Raw genomic sequence first — 12,660 nt, forward strand, 5'->3', positions numbered from 1 at the left:
ACATAATGCATTATTTGCCCCAGGGGTACAGGTCTGTAAATCATCAGGCTTACACATTCCACAGCACTCACCATTTCACATACCCTCTCCAATGTCCATAATCCAACCACCCTCTCCCTACCCCTGCTCCCCCCAGCAACCCTCAGTCTGCTTTGTGACGTTAAGATTCTCTTATGGTGGGGAGCCTGGGTGACTCAGTGGGTTAAGCCTCTGCCTTTGGCTCCAGTCATGATCCCAGAGTCCTGGGATGGAGCCCGGCTTCAGGCTCTCTGCTCAGCTGGGAGCCTGCTTCCCCTTCTCTCTCTCTCTGCCTGCCTTTCTGCCTACGTGTGATCTCTGTCAAATAAATAAGTAAAATCTTTAAAAAAAAAAAAAAAAAAGAGTCTCTTATGGTTTGTCTCCCTCCCGATCCCATCTTGTTTCATTTTTTTCCTTCCCTAGCTCCCAAACCCCCCACGTTGCCTCTCAACTTCCTCATATCAGGGAGATTATATGATAATTGTCTTTCTCTGATTGACCTTTGTCAACTCTTATACCAATTTACCTTTATCAGCTTTACCCTGTCCCTGGAGAACAAAAGAACTAATCCAATTTGCCTAACTGATGTTTTTGCTAAGTTCATAGCCCTTAACCCTTTCAATCTAAGCCTGGATGATGTGGAACTTTTCACCTGATCTAGGTCAAATACTCTTATCTCATTAGTCTCTTTACTTGTCTCATTACTATTTTTAAGCCCATCTTAGGCTTTCCTTTCTTCGTGCTCTTGGTCATAGATTTTCTTTTTCTAGACTAATGATCTAATCTCTGCTCATCCTTCAAGGTTCAAGTAAAATCTTTCCCTTCTCCATGTAGCCTTGCATTAGCCCATCCCAGCTGGAAGTGAGGGATCTCTCTTCTCTGAACACTTTAAAGCTACTATTTTAGCTTTTTTTTTTTTTTTATAATTTTAGCTATCTTTTTCATAAAATGTAAGTTTAATCTCCTCAGACAGGTTCTCTGGCCTTTGAAGATAACAGGACATCATATATTTTTTTGACTCTCAAATCAGAGAATGTTTTGGTTGTAGCCGTACTCTTTAGCTATTTATTGGTAAATTTGTTAAACAAGTAATCTTTTTTTTTTTTAATCATGAGCAACATATTTTGACCAAAGAAAAACTAATTAAAGGGGGGAAAAATTAGGATTTTAGTGACAAATGCTACTGCTGTGCTACAAAGAAACTCATTACTTGAGCTGAATAAAAGAATCTAATTCTTTTTTTCTTTCTTACTTCAACCAGTTTAAAAAAAAAAAATAAAGACACCAACAGGTTTGAAACCAAGAGATCTTAAAAGTATAGACTAGAAGTTTGGATGTTTCTCTCTTAACCTATCCCAAAGAGATGTGGTAAGAAGTATAAAGGACTTTTTTTTAAACTGACAAAGTATGGTTTTAAAGTGTTTTTCATTTAAAATTTTCGAATTTAAAAACTAATTTAAAAAGAACCTAGGATAGGACTGCACTAGCAAGGTGAAAATATCCAGTGGCTTCTAGGAGGCTGGTTTTACTCTTTTGCCATTGGGAAAAAACATCCCTTTTTCATTTTGATCTCAAGAGTCAAGGAGGTGACTGCAGAAGCTGGAAAGTTTGGCTGATGATTCTTTATGATATCCGTACAGTTATTCTTCCGTGCACAACCACACATATCAAGGCCCGTGTTGGTGTTGCCTTTTTCGCATTGGAAATAGTATTTGTACCAACGATAGCATGGAAGTACCGCCAACAGAATAAAATAAAGTTATCTGGTAGGGGAGTCGCGCGTCTTCTTATCTCTGACCTCATTAACATCAATCAATTGAGTTAATAATCAACACAGACTGCCAGTTACACTTTAGCAGTTTCCAACACTGGGAGTTTAAAAATACTGATGCCTGGTGGCTGTCTGCACTATTTTTTTTTTTTTTTTAAGATTTTATTTATTTATTTGACAGAGAGAGATCACAGGTAGGCAGAGAGGCAGGTGGGGGTGGGGCAGTGATGGTGGGGGTGGAGGGAAGCAGGCTCTGCTGAGCAGAGAGCCTGATGCTGGGCTCGATCCAGGACCCTGGGACCATGACCTGAGCTGAAGGCAGAGGCTTAATCCGCTGAGCCACTCAGGCACCCCTGCCTATGCCAATTCCAAGGTGATAGGTTTGGCTGGTGTTCTGGGTGTCAACATTCTGAAATTAGCTCCAGGTAATTCTCATGAGCCCCGCAAACTGAGAGTCACTGTTCCACTCCCAATCATCTTATGCAGGCTGACCGGACTAAGGCTATTGTGGATTTCAGAGTTTATTGATAACTGAACTCATCTACTCTCTTCTCCCAGGCAATTTAAGAGTCGAGCAAGCAAATCTGGCAGTATTGAGAGTAATGACTCCTCTATCCACATTATAGGAGTCAGAGTTAAATTTCAGGTCTCCAGACTTCTAGGCCATAGTCTTTTCGTACTTTAAGTGGGATCCTTGGACCAGAAGTAGCAGTTGAGAGCTTGTTAGGAATGCAGAATCTGAGGCCATATCCCTGACCACCGGAATCAGAGTCTTCTTCTTCTTCTTTTTTTTTTTTTTTTTAAGATTTTATTTATTTATTTCAGAGAGAGAGAGAGAGAGAGAGACCATGAGCAGGAGAGAGGGGTAGAGGGAAAAGCAGACTCCTGCTGAGTGGGGAGCCCAATGCAGTACTCAGTCAGGACCCTGGGATCATGACCTGAGGCAAAGGGCAGACACTTAACCAACTGAGCCACCCAGGAGTCCCCAGAGTCTGCTTTTATACTAACTTCCCCAGCTACTTGGTATTGACCCCAGGTGAGAGCTTTGCGAGGCCTTCATCTTCACTATTACTTCACTGCCATCTCTGAGAGCTCTCAGGATCATCCCTACAGCCTCAACATCTAATGCAATGCTTGGAACGTAAAGGCAACTGTTGCATTTTACATTCGTTTTTGCTATAAAATATGTCAGACATATACTTTTAAATAAATTATCCTTCAAAATAAATGAACTTGATTATATTTTCTATATACTGTTTGAGATTTCATCTTTAATTAAGTACCTGTGTTGTATTGGGTACTGTAACTACAAAGGCAAAAGAGATCCTTTTTTCACTGTCTAGTTGGGGGAAAGAGAGGGGCAATAAGCAGATGGGGTAACACTGTGGGGTAGGAGCCACGGTGGAAATACTGTGGCATAAGAGCTCACAATGTTTGCTATGGAAACATGGCGAGAGAACATTGGGTCTGCATCTTTGAGGTAGCATGGGATGGTCTTTGGGATGGCATTGGGGTCTTAAGGGCAAGTGAAAGCAAAGCTGACCCCACACAGCAATCAGGAGTCAGCCAAGTAGTGGAGGTGTGGGGATGCAGGCAGTGCTATGCACAGGGTCTTAGGAAGAGAGCTGCCTAGGCAGAGGTTCGGAGTCCACACACCTCTACCCATGTGTCAAAACATAAGGCAAATAACCGCACTCAGGAATGATGGTTCCTGACCACCCAGTAGATGGATAGTAAAGTATTGGACTGGAGAGTAAAGTACTGGATGACTGGACTTGGTGTACAGGGCAGAGAGGAGTGTTCCTTTATTTCTTATCTACTTGGCTTTAGGTAAAAGGGAAAATATTTAGAAAACTAGGGGATGGGGTGCCTGGGTAGCTCAGTGGGCTAAACCTCTGTCTTCTGCTCAGGTCATGATCTCAGTGTCCTGGGATCGAGCCCCACATGAGGCTCTCTTCTCAGTAGGGAGCCTGCTTCCCACCCCCCCCCCCCCCGCCTGCCTCTCTGCCTACTTGTGATCTCTGTCAAATAAATAAATAAAAATCTTTAAAAAAAAGAAAGAAATAAATAAAAAGAAAGAAAACCAGGAGACAGCCCAAACATTTTACAACTTGGCAAAATGAATTGCCTATTAATGGGGGTATACCTTATAGCCCAGAGTTCAGAGGTCTTGTAATTGTGCTCTTTTGGTCCCTAGCCTCCAGTAGTCTAACATTCAGAGTCAACAGTAAACAAACCACAGTCCAATCCAGACAGAATTAGCCAATTCCAGTATCTTCAAAGCACCTTTTCAAAGGAGACTGTGGATTTAGACCCATGCCGTCCAGTACAATAACTACAAGGCATATGGGGCTATAGAGTGCTTAAAATGTAGTTAGTCTAAACTGAGTTGTGCTGTAAGTGTAAAATACACACCAGATTTTTGAAGACTTACTACAAATCATGTAGAAAGCTCATTAATATTTTATATTATTATAAGGTTAAAATGTTAATATTTTGGTTACTTTGGGGATTAAAGGAGATATAAATTAAAAGTAATTTAATCTGTTCTGCACTTTTTTAAATGTAGCTAGAAAATTCAAAAAATATATATGTGGCTCACATTATATTTCTGTAAACAGAACTGACCTAGACCCTTCCAGCCTGAAAATACTACAAATAATAAATTTTCTCTTCCCCCACCCCCAACCCCTGGAAACACACTCCCAATTACATCTCTGGCTCCAGAGGACTCAGAAGTGGTTTTAGCTCTGCAGTTGTAGAGATATATTTTTCAATGGTTGTGACAAACTGAGGTGAGTCAAATGAGTAACAGGCAAAATATTGCGTTTATCAAGTATTCACTTTAGTGTGTCTTTTAAACATCACTACTATTATTTTTATTGCATAGTTATGTAGGCTTATGACTTGTCCAACTCTTTCCCTCTCAAGCCTGAATAAAATGCCATTGTCAAGCACACCTTCTCTAATCTGTGCTATTTGACATACACGAGGTAGGACAGAGCTTTAGGTTCTATTTTCACTTCAGTGCAGATGTGAAAGTTCCAGTTAATGAGAGAGTTGTGTAGTGTTTGTGTTTCAGGAAGAAAAGGCTCCCTGAATCTGCCTTAAAGCTTTAGATATTCTGTACAGGGAATAAAGTGACATGCTCAAATTAACTGTGGCCAGACAGATTCACATGATATGAATATAAATGTTTGAGTCTTACTCAAATTAAGGTTCTTGGTATCAGGGAAAGCACTTTCTCACTAGGCAGTCAAAATCACTATATCACACTTACTACTGGGACCTATACTACAGGATTTGCATTGAATTCAACTATGCAATTTGATTTAAAATACTTTTTATAATACTTTTCAAGGGAACTTCTTCAGGGGTCTAAAATTTTCAGTCTATATTTCTTCTCTTTGGTTTTAAGGAACTTAAGTAATCTTTCCACTTTATACCCAATTATGTGGTTAATTGGAAAGGCTATGGAGGTTAGAATGGTAGTTTTGGAGTCAGCAGACAGGTTTCCATGCCTTACCATCCAGTGATCAGAAGCCTATATAGTGTGCCAAAAAAACCCAACCTTTTGAAAGACTGATTCCTTGAATTGCTATTTCTCCAAAAACCATCTCTTCACCAAAATCCAGTTCCCCTGACAGATAGTTCCTGGAATGACCAATTAACCAAATCATGGATTTGCCAACACTTTCCTTGGATGAAGCTTCTCTAAAGTTTATCACAGATCCCCCTGAATGAGGCAACCATGGCAGCTTGAGAGGCCAATTCAAAGTTTTGGTTTGAACTCCTAATTTTTATTTTCTGCCATAGCCATTTTACCGTCATTGGTAGGCTCTGAAAGTTTAGTGTACTCCACGTTTTCTTAAATATTGGTCCCTGACTTTGAGGAATTAAAGTCATTTTCACTTCATAATATTGTGCTTGTTCTAAATTCAAGAACTTCTATGAGGCATGAGGATAAGACGAGTTTCTCTCATCCAACTCATTTAATTGGATCCATTGCCTTTCACCCCTGTTTGATTCACAGATTTGCTACCTGGATAAATTAAATGGATTACCTATTTAAAGTGCTAAAGATGTGAAACAAACAGGAACAGACATTTGGCTGGTCTGGCTGACGAATGAGCTGTGGGACTGCAGTGCATGAATGGCTGTTGTAAACTAATTACCCTAAATTAAAACTAAGACTAAACAAAATGAAATCTTAGAAATGTCATCATGGGCTGTTGAACCATCCCATGCAACTCAGTTTGCTAGAAGTGTCATCAAATGCACAAAGTTTGTCCCTTCGCTATGTTGACTCAATCCTAGTTTTCAGGAAGATGCAAGGTGAAAGCAGATACCATTAAAAGCAGGAGAAAGGAAGGGAAAATTCCCAGAAGGGATTTTATAACAGACCATGGAGGTAGGACCTCACATCTGATCTATGTCAGTAACTAAGACAAATTTAAATTCCAAACAAATGTTGCCATGAAGACAAAGTAAAAGCCAACTGTTGACTAAACCTTCAACCACTAAGGATAATTGTAATTACTGTAAAAATAATAGTTTAAAGAAATAAGTTCTTGGTAAATTCAACAATTTGACCATTCTTCAAATTCATTGGGTAAACTGGCCATTTCAGTGAATAGATTTTCCAGCAAACTGTCCTAAAGATACAGGATTTGGGACTAGTCAGTCAACTGTTCTCTCACTCACTTTACTCTAAATGGGAATGATAAGGATAAGCACCTCTTAGGGGTTTTGCAAGGATGAAATGAGGTAACACGTGTATGGCACCTAACATTTAGCTTAATTGTGTTGTTTCCTTCCTCTTGGAATGAAGGTCTGCCAACGGCTGGGCCACCTGCCAACAGTCTGCCAAATCAGGTCAGTTTTCTGGGCCCTAGCTTTCTCAACCTTTAAGTGAAGGGATTTGACTTATCTCTAAGATCTCCTTCTACCCAAAGAATTCCATGGCGTTAAAAACAAAAATGAACTCGATCCCCCATAAGGACAGAAATCACTGGATCACTAGCCTCTGAGTTGTTTGCTAGGCCCTGGATATTCTGTGGTCGCAGGAATCTCAAGGTGATTTGTTTTTTGGCAAAATTGAGGAAAAACAAGCTTGGTTCCGTCTAAGCCGTGGGCTGGGAAGGGGTGAAAGAGGGGAGGACTCTGACTACATGCATGCCCCTGGGTGGCCTTGGGCTTCAGGCAGATGTCCACACATAGTTTAGCTCTAGTGAGACCCTCCTCATTGACGGACCTACGGCACACGGGCTGTGCCAGGGTCGCCTGAAGGCTGACTTGGCACCTCATGGTATGTACACCCAATAATGCCTCACCTGTTGGTCTCTGTTCCTTTCCACTCTACCCTGGGCTTTTTGTGATGATCCATATTGTGCATTTGCTATCCTCAAGTAGTCTCTCTTTTATCGAAAGAAGATAAGCTTATGCTTGACTGTATTACAGCATCTGAACATTTCTGTGCAAAGCAAGTCTTTATTCTGGCTATAGCACACCACACTTGTGAATTCAAATTAGTTAGAATAATAAATAAAAACTTTTTTAGAGCAAACCAACAAGCTTCTGTTGAAAATAGCTATGCCTAATTTAAAATGCTATAGAAAAACTCAACTCTTTCTTCTCGATATTTTATAATGTTAGAGGTTTTCCCCAAACACAGCAAAGTTTACAAATCCACTGATTGTGCATCCAGTCAATATTACATCCTTAGACCAACTGCATTTCCCTACATGATTTTAAGTCTATCTTCAGGACTTCTAAACAAAGTAAAAAAGCACACACTTTCTTTACATTTCCATCCATAAAATGCAGCACAAATCTCACTCCGTTTACTCAGGGGAAAAAGAAAGAGACATCTCCATGCTCTAGGAACCATTGACAGAACATATTGCAATCTTTTCATTAAGTTCACACAAAATGAGGATTTAACGCATGGGCAAAACAGCCCATCCCTAGAGGTTCCATTGCCCATAATCCCACCTTGAAAATAGCTCCATATTAATTGTTGCAGCCAAGTGGACACGGAGTTTTACTGCGCGGCACTCCCGCTTCACAGATAACTAACTGCAATTCTGGAAACCTTTGTTTTTCATTTTCTAACACAGCCTTATTCAAGCAAATATTTTATATGTTCCTTTAAACCCAGAAAATCCATATGGATCAAGCTAAACATTCATGTCTTTGCTGTATTTCGATTTTAACTGTGTGACTTTTAGAATATTTATAAGGACATATCGTTGTAAGTATATATACCCACATATAAATATATGTATGTATGTACTCCGCTTTAAAATGTGACATCTGAAAATTCATATTTCATAAACTGATAAATTGCAAATCGGTCATCCACATTACTAAGGAACCAGCCGAAGCCTCCTTTAAGTAGCCATATCCCTGGTTAATTTAAAATATGATTCAATTTACAAGTATTTTATTTTCACTTCACTCTCAGGATGCATTTGTTGTTTAAAGTGAGGAGCACCTGGATGAAACGGACATGTATAAAGTCTGGCTCACCTTTCCCATTTCTGTGCCTCACACTGGTACTCTTGCAAGTCTACACTTTATTCAAAATTATGTAGTTCAGCCTTTTAATAGACCCAGAATAAGGGATTTCCCGAAATAGCCATTGGGACACGTATTATACTTCCTTCCTTAAAACAAAGAAAACAGAATTTTCTAGATAGTAAATCCCTCACTACCCATAATGCCACCTTCCACATAAGAAGAGCTTGGTTGTTTCAGGGTACCATACATAGTTTGCGGCTTTGGCCTGGTTAAAAGAAAAAAAAAAAAAAATCCTGGCACAAAAACAGCCAGTGGGACTAACGTGCCAATTTTGAATTGTTCACTGTTTTTATTATAGGTTCTAGGTTTCAGATGAACAGGAGCCTCCTATTGCTTTTATAGCAGGATATTAAATTGCAGCCTCTGGCAGGCAGCACCTGCCCTCTTCCGGGCATGCTCCAGTCAGTCGTTGGCCATGTGATACTCTAATGTAATGTATATTTTGTGTTTTGTGCTACATGGGGATTTAAACATTTGGGAACATGATCTCTCCCTGAAGGTATGCAACCCGTGGCGACAGGTCTTGATAAAGCCTCCACACAACTAAAATTTAGTGTGTATGGAAGGTCTTGCCTTCCGCAGGGTGTTTTGAGTGGTGAAATGACACAAAATCTTACCAGCGTCTTCGGCAAATGTATAGAAGAGCTCATTCCCTTTGGATGGAATTACTTGAAATCTCTGTCTCTGGCAGTCTATTAAACTGACCACACAGTATAGATTACCTGTTGTGTAGAGAATTTATCATGTATATGGCACCGATCTGAGCTCTATAAAGGGATCAGTATATTCTCCCCTAAATTTGAAATCAGGGGTATTTAAAATAATTAGTAACCACTGGATAAACTGCCCATCCTTTGGATGGAATTACTTGAAATCTCTGTCTCTGGCAGTCTATTAAACTGACCACACAGTATAGATTACCTGTTGTGTAGAGAATTTATCATGTATATGGCACCGATCTGAGCTCTATAAAGGGATCAGTATATTCTCCCCTAAATTTGAAATCAGGGGTATTTAAAATAATTAGTAACCACTGGATAAACTGCCCATAGGATTTCTCTATAGGTATTCAATTAGATTAAAAAAAAAAACTGGAACAAGTAAGGCAAATTTAAATTTAAATTTAAATTCAGGGGGTCCAAGGGTGGCTTAGTTGGTTAAGCCGCCAACTCTTGGTTTCTGCTCAGGTCATGATCTAAGTTCCTGGGATCGAACCCCTCTTCTGGCACTCTGCTAGGTGCAGAGTCTGCTTGAGGATTCTTTCTTGTACTCTCCCTCTGACCCTCCCCCCAATTGTGTGCCCAGGTGCATGCTCTCTCGAATGAATAAATCTTTTAAAAAATCAATAAATTTCAATGCAGAACAATGATTAAGTCTGTTACTAAAATAAAAGACAACTCAAAAGTAAAAGACATTCTGTAACATCCTTAGTTTTGGTATTTTCAGTATCTGAAGTTCATTTTCACAGCATTCCTCTCAAGGTTTGATCTTCCAGAGTTGCCCAGCCGAGCTTACAACTTGTTACTCAGTTAAAAATGGCATTTAATCTGCTAGTACACAACTGTGGAACTCTGAATGGCTTCTTGAAATGGGATATATTTAACCTTTACTTATATATTAAATCACAAAACATAGCATCATAGGATTAGAATAGATCTTAAAGTTCTCCAGCCCAGTCACCCATATGATACTTTAACTGCTTCTAGAACATTCTTGCCAAACTGATTTCTCATAGGTGCACTTCTACTTGAATGAGTCACCCCAAGATTGGTTTCCTATTCAACATCCCAAACAATGTCCTCCCATCTTCAAAATGCCGAGTAACACACTCAGGATTGTAGCATTTTCTGAACCAGGGAATAGGGCACAGCAGAGTCTCTTATTGACTTATTGTTTTAAATATTGATGTGTGCCTTTAGCATTGGGCTTTTGTGTCTGACTTGTTCAGCAGCTACTACAGATAAGGTTTGGATACCACAAGTCAATAACTGAAATTTGAAATGGCCTAAAAGGCTGAAATAGTTTCCCATCTGCCATTATGGCTTGGTAATGAAGTGAGAGTCCAACTTAAGTGATATCTCTCTGGTGGCTTGAAATCTGTGTTGGTGGGAGTATTTACACCACAGAAATTGGCAAGTAGTTTAAATTGTCATCTAAGGAGTTGTCCATAATTTAATATGAAGGAGGACAACAACATAAAATGCACACCAGATATGCTGATTTAAAGAAACCAAATATATTACAAAGTTTTGGCTTTTTATAATAAATACTATGGTAATGTCACTAACTATGGAAAAATGAAATCTAGAACCTTAAGCTAGAGACTATCATAAAAGCATCCTTTCTCTTAAAGTGACTTGTTCCTTTTGGGGTCAGTTCTTTAACTTCTTTGGGAATCTTGAAAATTCACTTAGGTGACTTGCAGATAACCATTATTCTTTGCAAACATCGAATACAATGGAATCACTGCATGGTTTTCGATAACTGATCCACGAACCGAAAATCTCCGAGTTGACTTGTGGAAGCATTATACAAAGTAATAATAACCATTTAAAAAAAAATCCGTGATTACGTATGGATGTGATAATCTGTAGCAGCACTATCAGATAAATAATACATATTTAAAAATTTTCTGTAATTACATGTTTACCCGATAGGCCAGAACGACTCTGTCCCAAGGAGCTGTTACAGACTGAGTAAATAATACATGTTTTAAAGTCCATAATTACATATGTAAACGATAGACTATCGAGTAAATAATGCACATTTTAAAAAGTCCATAATTACATATTTACATGATAGTCTGTAAATTCTGTAATTACTTATTTACACAATAGACCATAACAGCTGTTACAGTCTATTATGTTAACTCTCATAGAATTATATTATGGATTTTTTAAAACACCATAAAGAACCTAAGGAATGAAATGATAGAAATGAAATAAAATATAAACTCACACTTACTATAGCTCTCTCAAAAGAGGACTATTTCAAGTTCAGATAAAACTCATGACTGGTACTTTCAGTGATAACTACAGACTTAAAATTTATTTGCCAAAATATAAGTTAGGCATCCCAGAACGAGAAATAACTAGGTAGTGTAATATTAGGTCAAACTTTTCCACTATTTCCATGGATAGAACTTAATCTTGGTTGCATAAATAAACTAACATAAAGTTGTGTTTTATTTATTTAATTAATCAATTGTGTTTTGTAAGTTAGGCTTCTCATAAAATTACAGTGAAGCACAACCATTAGATTCATATTTATGGTCTTCATTTATTCTTTAGATATAGAATATCCTTTAGTCTGTACATACTAATATGATATTTGGGAGTGTGTACATAGGTTATACATAATGACAACATATGCTTTTATAGGTTTTCAATTGCTTTCTTATCTTTTAAGTCCTTTTCACGGATTAAGGACTCATACAGTGCATTTTAAATCTCAACTTCTGAAATTATTCTTAAGTTAAATACAAGATCAATGCAACTAAATGAGACTTCTGTCCATAATTACTACTAAAAAGCAAGGCTAAATCAATCCAGTGAGAATCTGTCATTTAGTGCTGTTGGACTATATATTCTCAGTAATAAAACACAATATGGGAGAAACCTTTGATTCTATTTGTTAGGTATTATTCTGTAAGATATTTGACAGCTTGAAATAAGTGAGTGCTTGGATTTTCAGAGAGCTGTTGTACAAAAATAAGTCTTCGCATTTCATAAAATTTATTTTCACTTGTTATTTGAGCTACAGACTCCTGACATTTCTCAGCAACATCCATCGATGATGTTATTTAAGCCAGTGGCTTTCAAATTTCTTTGAATGAGACTCTTGGTAAGATATAATTTACATTAGGGCCTAGTATGTACATACAAAACCTTCACAAAACCACACACACCCTTAACAAATGTAATGCACTCTCATATTATCTACTCCACTGTTTTCTATATTATTTTATAAAAATGCTAATTGTGACTCACCAAATTGATTTCATGATCCACAGATGGGTCATGACCTGCAATTTGAAAAACACAGATTCAGGCAATGCTTTTTTATTGTTAGGGCACACATGGCTTCCTTACCTTATAATAGGTAGGTAAAATCTGGTTATATTTGGAATGGAAACATTCTATTTGTGGATTACAGCATAGTCTAATGGAAGTTAACTCATTATTCATGAATGTAGAACTATATAATAAAGACATGAAGTTTTCTCATCTATGTCTCTAAGGTTAAAGGTCTGGAAATAGAGCATCCTAGAGTACATTATTAAAGAGTTA

General features: G+C 38.2%; 1 protein-coding gene across 3 annotated transcripts in view; it reads right to left on the bottom strand.

Annotated features, from left to right (window-relative positions):
* The window catches only part of FANCL (FA complementation group L), a 307,120-nt gene that overhangs the window by 274,049 nt on the left and 20,411 nt on the right, over positions 1 to 12,660 (bottom strand). For 2 of the 3 annotated variants that reach the window (XM_059187732.1, XM_059187731.1), the window contains exon 2: positions 12,361 to 12,395. The exons of the other annotated variant lie outside the window; for it this stretch is intronic. The gene's annotated coding sequence lies outside the window, so the exon portion shown is untranslated. The remainder of the gene's footprint in view (positions 1 to 12,360; positions 12,396 to 12,660) is intronic. 3 annotated transcript variants of the gene reach the window in all.

The sequence above is a fragment of the Mustela lutreola genome, chromosome 9 (genome assembly GCF_030435805.1).
Source record: "Mustela lutreola isolate mMusLut2 chromosome 9, mMusLut2.pri, whole genome shotgun sequence".
Lineage (NCBI taxonomy): Eukaryota > Metazoa > Chordata > Mammalia > Carnivora > Mustelidae > Mustela > Mustela lutreola.